Source organism: Tachysurus vachellii, chromosome 5 (genome assembly GCF_030014155.1).
Source record: "Tachysurus vachellii isolate PV-2020 chromosome 5, HZAU_Pvac_v1, whole genome shotgun sequence".
NCBI classification, from domain to species: domain Eukaryota; kingdom Metazoa; phylum Chordata; class Actinopteri; order Siluriformes; family Bagridae; genus Tachysurus; species Tachysurus vachellii.
In genome coordinates this window covers 3,432,501-3,442,500 of record NC_083464.1, presented here as the reverse complement: position 1 = coordinate 3,442,500, position 10,000 = coordinate 3,432,501, and positions in this window count along the sequence as shown.

Here is a 10,000-nt window from a genome sequence, read left to right as displayed (position 1 = left end):
TTACACGTCTCACAATCAGTCTCTAACTTTTACCGCCTTCTGCGCTCGGCCGTGTTATTCGTCTCGATTACGTCCTCCTCTAACGTCTCCTCTGTGATTCTGTGATTTATGTTACTCCTCCAGAGAGACTCATTACTAAATGCGGCGTGTTGTTAGATGTCACCCTCAGGCTTGTAGCTGGGATCTGATTAGCACATAATAACGTACATGAATAAACCGAACACAGCGTTTCCCTTAAAGAGGAGAGATGTGGTAGCTCAGTGGTTAAGGTGTTCGATTACTGATCGGAAGGTCATTGGTTCGAATCCTCGGTCCACCAAGTTGCCACTGCAGGGCCCCTGAGCAAGGCCCTTAACCCTCAATTGCTCAGGTGTATAAACAAATAAATATATAAAAAAATATATATATAAAAAAATGTAAGTCACTCTGAATAACAGTCATAAGAGTGTCTGTAAATGTAAATTTACACAAGCCGACCCGGATCACCGCAGGACGGATTTTGAGGAGCATCAGATGAAAATCCTTTCTCTCCGAGCGTCCCCGAGAGCCGCAGGGGTGGGTATGTAAATCCCTCAAATACATGTGGCTCAAGGTGAAAAATGCCTCGCTGCTTTTATTCATGAACCCACATCAGCTATTCATTAATGCACTGAATTAATGGCAAGCTTGTTTTCTCGTCTTTCTCCTCCAGGACAAATAAGTTTAGGTCCACAAAAATACGAATTCTCTCCAAAGAAAAGTCGGAGGATGATGAAGGGCATGGCTCGGAAGCACAGATCATTTCAGTAAATTGTTTTGTAATGATGACAAATTGCTGTGATCATAGTAGATTTTATTTTATTTTTTTCCAGTCCAGGCTTTTCAGACATCGGAGGCCTTCTTATTGAAAAATACCCTGCTTCAGAATAATTGCAGTTCGGTAACAAATAACACAAAGATTATATGTTGTTCTGACCTGAGAAAATCCACTTTGGTAAAGACATCTTTACAAATCTGTCTTTACACTGTCGTGCATAAGTATTCGCCCCAACCCCCAAACCCACCCCACCCCACCCCCACGAACACTGGAACTGAAGTGGATTTAATTGAGGTTATATATCGTCGCTGTCAGACGGAATCCTCGTATCTCCAAAACCGTTAATTTTCAGGAAATTAAAAAAACTCCGTACCTTATCTGCAGTGCTCAGGGTTTAGTCCGCGTTACAGTGGATTGTCTTGTGCTAAATTCCTGTCCTCAGACGAGCACCAGAACTAGCGGGGGTCAAGATTTTTTTTCTTTGAGCCCAGTGTGTTGAAGACATTTACCTCAGAAGACGTGTTGATTCGTTGCGACTCTTCTTGAGGAGAAATATGACGTGAAGCTCTCCCGCGGAGTGAGGAAGAGGTGGACATTTGAAGTGTCCAATGGAGTTATGAGATTTGCGCTCAAGCTATTTTAAAGACTTTAGACTGGTTAATAACTTGTAAAAATAACAGACCCACGTGGGGACTGACCAATAGCATCGATATGTGAAAAAATATGAAATTGACCAAATTTGGACATACGAGGTTTCCGCCCAACAGCGACGATATCATGAATCTACACAAAACATCCCATAATATTAAAATGATGACATGTAATATTTTGTTAACCAACAGAAAGAGGCTAAGGCTAACTCAGTTGGAAGAAACTGTTCAGCAGACAATTACAGAGCTAAGTTTTATGGAAGAGCAGCTAGAAGAAAGAGTTATACCAGGGCAATTAAGACTCTAGGCTGTTGTTGGGTGGGTCAGGGTTCCAGCCCCAGCACTGCCAAGCCGGCGCTGTTGGGCCCTTGAGCAAGACCCTTAACCCTTGCTCCAGAGGCGCTGTATCATGGCTGAACCTGCACTCGATTCCTGCCTCCACCTTGTGTGTGTGGAGTTTGCATGTTCTCCCCGTGCCTCGGGGGTTTCCTCCGGGTACTCCGGTTTCCTCCCCAGGTCCAAAGACATGCATGGTAGGTTGATTGGCATCTCTGGAAAATTGTCCGTAGTGTGTGATTGCGTGAGTGAATGAGAGTGTGTGTGTGTGTGTGCCCTGCGATGGGTTGGCACTCCGTCCAGGGTGTATCCTGCCTTGATGCCCGATGACGCCTGAGATAGGCACAGGCTCCCCGTGACCCGAGGTAGTTCGGATAAGTGGTAGAAAATAAGTGAGTGAGTGATAGAGTGTCTGCAAACATGTAGAAAAGGATCTGATGGTCTGATGAGTCCAAAACAAATTGACTCAAGGTGATACATTTGAATAATATACGTCTGACTAATCCCAGACCAAACATAATCATGCCCACTGTGAAGCATGGCGGTGGTAGCATCATGTGGTAGAGAAGTTATAGTAAAGATAACATTCCCTACTTTTATTCACATAGAATACAACGTAAACTGATATAAATATATAAGCTACAAAATTTAGCAAAACATTAGGGATAATGAGAATCAGGTGACAACCCACTTGGGAAAACACATGACATTACCACATGACGTTAAACAAATTGTAGCCAAAGACCTGCCAGGGCCCCCTCTGGTGGTCTGGTAGGGAATAGTCCCAATATTTTATGTCTAAATGATGCCACATTATTTAAAAACTACAAAGATGGTTTTTAATCATCTGGTCCATTCAGCTGTGTGACGAACCCCTGCAGTGCTTAAATACAGTCCTCGAACATCACTGTCATGCGGCTTCCATCCTTCGATTGATCAACATGGCTTTGTTCAGGGGACTGAATAAATGTTTCAAATCATGTAGATGACTGAACGTCTTCCTCACGTCTCACTCCACAGTGGTGTTAATATGAAGCTCATATGAAAGTAGACACTCAGGAATTTAAGAATGTGTAGAGTTTCATCACTATTTCTGTTTTTCTCTACAACACTAGAACTGATAGATTCATAGAAAAGTTTGGGGTTTTTTTCTCCACACAGATGTTTGTATCTTCAGAGTAAATGTTGATATCAAACCCTTTTCTGCTCTCTGAGACGCTCTGAGTGTTTGTTCATCTAAAAAGCAGCTCAGATTTCTCTTCAACACTAAAATTCAGTGTAAGATTATCAACAGAGGGACAAACACACGTCTAAAACACACCGTAAGAACAACAGAGTCCTGATTTATTTTAGATCAGACTCACAGACACGACATCAGACGCTTGTTTATGCTAAATGAAAATGTCCCATAATTCCATTTCAGGAGTATCAGTGTACTGGTATAAATATATTATAGCTGAAATATTAAAAATGACGTTCTGTTCTCCCGGTTAAAGATGGATATGAAAGCAAAAGCTCCAGTACAATATTTGAAATGCAAATATTTACAGGACACGATCCTGATCCCAGAAAGATTATATTTGATTGCATTGATCAATCTGGGAGATTGCTTTATAATTGTGTTCCATGTAAATGTTTAGAAGGCAGCGAGCAGGGAACAGAGGGATGATTAAACATTATGAGATGGGTAATGAGCTCTCAAATTGCACATAATCCTATTCATAATGACAAAATCGGACGTTTTGTGCAGACAATAATAAAAAAATCCATTAAAGCAAATTTGTGCGCTGGGAACGAGAGATATCAGATATCAGGATTAAGAGCTGAAGGATACGATCAGAATACGTGATGTTCTAATCTGAACTAAGTTAAGCTCAAGCAGACTTGAGATCTCTACACTCTCTCACTCACTCATTTTCTACCGCTTATCCGAACTACCTCGGGTCACGGGGAGCCTGTGCCTATCTCAGGCGTCATCAGGCATCAAGGCAGGATACACCCTGGACGGAGTGCCAACCCATCACAGGGCACACACACACACACTCTCATTCACTCACACACTCACACACTACGGACAATTTTCCAGAGATGCCAAACAACCTACCATGCATGTCTTTGGACCGGGGGAGGAAACCGGAGTACCCGGAGGAAACCCCCGAGGCACGGGGAGAACATGCAAACTCCACACACACACAAGGCAAAGGTGGGAATCAAACCCCAACCCTGGAGGTGTGAGGCGAACGTGCTAACCACTAAGCCACCGTGCCCCCATCTTTATAACCATAGAAAATATAAATATGTTAAAAACATTAATAATTAAAGTAGCAGCATACCTAATACAAACTTTGACCATTTAAGCAGATTTTCTGAACTTCTAAGCCTAAGGATATATGGAGCTTCATAGAAAGAAATTATGATGTCAGTAACATTAAACACTTTGCTGTAAAGGCAGCCTTGGCTCCCCGTGACCCGAGGTAGTTCGGATAAACGGTAGAAGATGAATGAATGAATGAATGAATGAATGAATGGTTATAAAGATGACCACAACTGTAATCTTCAGTACTTACTAGGCACATTTATAAAGAACTCAACTGCACCTTTGTATATTATTTATCTTTTTATCTTTTTATCCTTTTAGTCTGCAGAGCTCCTGTAACCACAACACATTCCTTGTGTGTGTTCACACTTGGAGAATAAAGCAAAAACTGAATCTGATTAAACTGAAATGAAACAAATGCAGTGAAATTCTTTCAAATTCTTTCCAATGTCCTAAATGGAAACTAAAAACAGCTTTAAGACAGAGAACAGTGTGTGGTTTAAAATGTAATCGAAATGTGAGCAGGTGTGTATGGATATGGATATGGATGGATTTATGGTCCAGGATGTGGATATGGATGTGGTGTTTGAACTGGATTACGGTTCCTCATTGAAGCTGTGCGGTAACGCTGCAGATTGACCCTCTGAGCTCCTGCTGCTGCTCTTTTAACACAAAACAAACCTCTCCACCTTTTATCTTCTGCTTATATTTAACATTAAAGATGCCTTTGGCCCTGGACCACTCTTTGTTCCCGTGTCACTTCCTACTCCTGAGTGAGTCCTAATGGTTTCCTAATTATAAGAGCGAGTCGCTGATGGGAGGTGAATTTAATCTTAGCGCTTCTGTCTGACATTCCGAACAGATAAAATGTACGCAGCAGTCACCGCTTACTGAAAAAGAACAGCAGCCGTTTGTTTTTACGTGGCTTTGAAGCATTTGACCTTCAAGCCGAGCTCAGATCTTAACGCACGGTCGCTGTAGAGATCTCTCCTGAGAGTAGAAAGGCTTTGGATTTATCTTTTCTCCTAAAATACACAACTTTGTGTAAGCAGAATTTTAGATGTAAAGAGAGAAATATATTATGTGTGTATTTGTGTGTGTGTGTGTGTGTGTGTGTGTGTTTTCGTCGTTTATGTGCTTTCAGATGTTACTTCGTTCTCAGACCTCACTCACTCACTCATTTTCTATCGCTTATCCGAACTACCTCGGGTCACGGGGAGCCTGTGCCTAAAACTTTGAAATCACCAAAACAAACACGTTCCTAACCCAAATGGGTCCCACCCCTGTATCGATAGCTCCGCCCTTTTCGTCTTTATCATAGCTGAAGGGAAGAACAATACGATTGCAGATAAACAAACAAGCAAAAATGACACACAAGCATAATCATGTAAAGGACAAAGACATATATTAGTTCTGTGTAACAAAGCAAAACCAACGTTACTCACCTATCGAGAAGGAAAAAAGCGCCTCGGCGTCTTAAGTAAAGTTGGTCACATATTCACAGATTGGAGTTTCCCGAGTCAATAACTCCTGAGCTAAACGCTGTTACTACACAAAACACGGTTGTAACTGCGTCTCTACATTACTACGATAGAAAAGAGGTGTTATTTGTGTAGTAACAGCGTTTAGCTCAGGAGTTATTGACTCAGGAAACTCCAATCTGTGAATATGTGACCAGCTTCCTGCTCCTTCAGTTCTCTCCAGCGCTGGAAAGCTGATTTTTGTTTTGTTTGTTGTCCCAACTCAGTTTTCTGAAGCATTTCTCAAACATCGGAGACCCCACATTTAAGCTCAATCACTTAGTAAATTTCTGGTGTGTAAACGTTACTGTAAAACAAATGACTAACTAACTATATATATATATACATACACACAGGCTCCCCGTGACCCGAGGTAGTTCGGATAAGCGGTAGAAAATGAATGAATGAATGAATGAATATACATACACTTTCACACACACTTATGCATACATAAACATGTACACACACATTTACATGTGAATTTAATAAAAAAAAAAAAATAAAGATATAAACTTGACAGCAGGTGTGAGTAACTGGTATCAGAGTAACTGGTGGACATTTGAAGCTGATCGATCGAGTCTCGTCAGTCTGAGGAGAAACATACAAAAGAAAGAAAGCCGTATTTATGATCCGTAATTTAAAGCACCTCTACGACAATCACAGCGTCATTTCCGTCGTCTCTACAGTGGGAATCTCTTCACGTCTCCTGCATCCTAATTCATCCTCCGTGTCATCTTTAAAATGATGAATATGAACGAATGGATGTGATATAACCGTAATACACTTCAGAAAGAAGGACTGTGAACTGGAACAGAAGTGACTTATTAAAATTCACAACCTCGGGGTTGTAATGATGAAGAATTAGTACCAGCTTCCTGTGTGCTCATAAATAATATTTCATCTCTTAGTGCTTTTATTCAACAAGCTATGCTCAGCATTTTTTAAACAGGAGCAACAGGACATCAGTTACAGTCCTATAATTTCAACGAACTATGGATTTTTTTTATTATTCAATTCTACAAAATGTGTCGTCTCAGAGAGATAAAGATTCCTGACAGAAAAGAAATTTTCTAGTAAGATTTTTTTTACAGACATTCCACAGCGTTATACTGTATATAACTATAAAGAGTTAAAAAGTTTGTTTTTAGTTAAAATATTAATTTTAGGAAATGAGTGTGAAATAAGAGGGAGAAAACTTCAGGGGTGTAACAGCATCAGCATCAAACCAACACATTGTTGATTATTTTCCTATATTTTCCTCATCAGATATTGTCTTTTTGAGCTCTTTCTTGCATCTGCCTTGATGTAATTAAGATTGAGGAAATCTGCCGGACCTTCACTTCAGCCCCGACTGCACTTACATCTCAGAGTATGGATTCCCCTACACCTTTGTTGTCGCATTTCTCAACTGTAACAGCAGAAGAGATTCTAAAACTCATCCAGTCTTGCAATCCCACCACCTGCCCATGGGATCCACTCCCTTCCACTATGCTCCAGACCATCTCGCAAGACCTTCTGCCCTTCATTACCACTATCGCCAATAGATCCATAGCATCTGGTCAGGTACCAACTACTTTCAAGAGAGCAAGGGTTATTCCCATCCTGAAGAAACCTGCTCTGGATCCATCAGACATCAGTAACTACAGACCGGTATCACGTCTCTCGTTTCTTTAAAAAATTCTTGAACGCATTGTCTTTAATCAACTGTCTGTCTATCTCTCACAGAACAACCTCCAAGACCCCAACCAGTCTGGCTTTAAAGCAGCTCATTCCACAGAGACAACCCTTTTAGATGTCTCTGAGAAACTACATGCTGCTAGATCAGCCAATCTCTCATCCGTCCTTATCCTCCTTGACCTTTCAGCAGCGTTTGATACGGTCAACCATAAGACTCCCTTAGCCACCCTCAGGAGTCTTGGGATTTGCGGATCAGCTTGGGAATGGTTCACTTCCTACCTGGAAGGACGCTCATATCAGGTAACATGGAGGGGAGTGACATCTGCTCCACGCAGACTCTCCACTGGCGTCCCACAAGGCTCAGTACTTGGTCCTCTTCTTTTCTCCCTGTATACTCACTCTCTTGGTGAAGTTATTTCCTCACATGGGTTCTCTTACCACTGCTATGCTGATGATACACAACTTATCTTCTCTTTCCCACCTGCAGATGCCACAGCTTCTGACCGGATCTCTGCATGTCTGGCAGAAATTTCATCATGGATGACTGCTCATCAGTTAAAGCTTAATCCTAGCAAAACTGAGCTGCTCTTCATCCCAGGTGATTCATCCCCAGGTCACGACCTTGCTATATCCTTGCACAACGATCTGATCTCCCCTTCAGTCACAGCTCACAACCTTGGGGTAACCATGGACAATCAACTGTCCTTTTCCTCTCATGTTGCTAATGTGACTCGCTCATGTCGGTTTCTTCTCTACAACATTAGAAGGATTCGACCATTTCTGTCCACACAGGCTGCTCAGGTACTTGTTCAGTCTCTTGTCATTTCTAGACTGGATTACTGCAATGCACTGCTGGCAGGTCTACCTATGAACGCAATCCGTCCTCTGCAAATGATCCAAAATGCAGCTGCCCGGCTTGTTTTCAACCTGCCAAAGTTCTCACATACCACCCCGCTGCTGCGATCCCTCCACTGGCTTCCGGTAGCTGCACGCATCAGATTCAAAACACTGATGCTGGCCTACAAAGCCAAAAATGGACCAGCTCCCTCTTACCTCAAAGCCCTCATCACTCCTCGCACTGCACCTCACACCCTCCGATCTACCAGCACTGCTCGACTGGTTCCACCATCTCTCACGGTAAGAGGCAAGTAAACTACAAGACTCTTCTCTGTTCTGGCACCAAAGTGGTGGAATGAACTTCCCCTAGAGGTCCGGACAGCTGAGTCACTGGATATTTTCAAGCGGCGGTTGAAGACCTACTTATTCAGGAAACACTTCAACTAGCACTTCTTTCCTTATCTTTCGCATTTAAAAAAAAAAAAAAAAAACACACCTTTGACTCTTTTTCATTGTAACTTTGAACAAATGTTTTAAACTCATGGTATCTTAAGTATGTAACTTAGTGATCCAGCATTAATGTATTCAATGTTAGAGATTTAAGCACTTATGTACGTCGCTCTGGATAAGGGCGTCTGCCAAATGCTGTAAATGTAAATGTAAATGTAAATGTAATTAATCAGTGGCTAACTAGCTTCAGTAGCTAGTTACTATCTAGTTAGTTAAAAGTGCTAGCCTAATATGTTGAGTTGCTAGCTTGTCATAGACGCTCAGGTATTTGAAACATCAATATTATTAATTTTTTTCCAGAACTGTATCAACCCAGATGATCCCAATCCGAGCAAGCAATGATTTCAACCTGCTAACTAGGTGCTAAGATGCTAACAGTACGCTAATCGTTTTGAAACTTTGTTAGCATCGGAAGCACCTTTAGCATTTTTAAGGCAAACTTTTGGTATTATTTAAAGCACATTGAATTTGACCGAGTGTGTGTGTGTGTGTGTGTGTGTGTGTGTGTGTGTGTGTGTGTGTGTTTAAATTAAAGTTTTTGATATATTTAAATGATGTAATTTCTCACTTTTTTCTCATGAGACGTTGTGCGCTGGAGCTTTACCCCATTTTACAGCTCAATCCTGGAAGCAGAGGCTTTACTTCTTTTTTGAGGATTCCTGACACTTGGACTGCGGTGTGACTTTGTTTTAGAAACCTTTTTTATGTTCTAGTCGATCTGCTCTGACAGGAGAGACTTGGAGAATTGATTAATCTGTAGATGTATCACATTAATCATGACTGGGAGAGTACAAGAGCTTCACCAGAGTTCAGTTAAAAGGATACGTAATATGTTGTGATTAGTGAAGTGTCAGTGAAGTTAAGACTCACTCTGAAACACACACACACACACACACACACACACACTTTGGTGGACCAGACTGTGAAAGACATTTATCAAGCATTTCGGATCTCTGGTATGTGCAGTAATGTACTCTAGAGACAGGGTTCTTAAAGGGCTCACAGTCAGGGATGCCTTTAACTGTAACATTTCACAAAATAAAGATTTACTTTATAAACAAGATCCAAATATATACACTCACACACACACGCACACAAATACCTATGTGTATATACACACAGGCACTGTGGGAAAAGGTGAGAGAGGGAAAAAAGAACATACATAGGAAAGTTAAACATATACAATGCACAGACCGTTAGGCTCATGGAGGCGAACAGGTCCATAGGCACAGGCCATTAAGGTAAAGAACAACCGAGAACATAGGAAAAAACCTTTAGGCAGGAGGCAAACGTTCACCAGCACACACACACACACACACACATGATCACATGGAGGCGAACAGGTCCGTAGGCACAG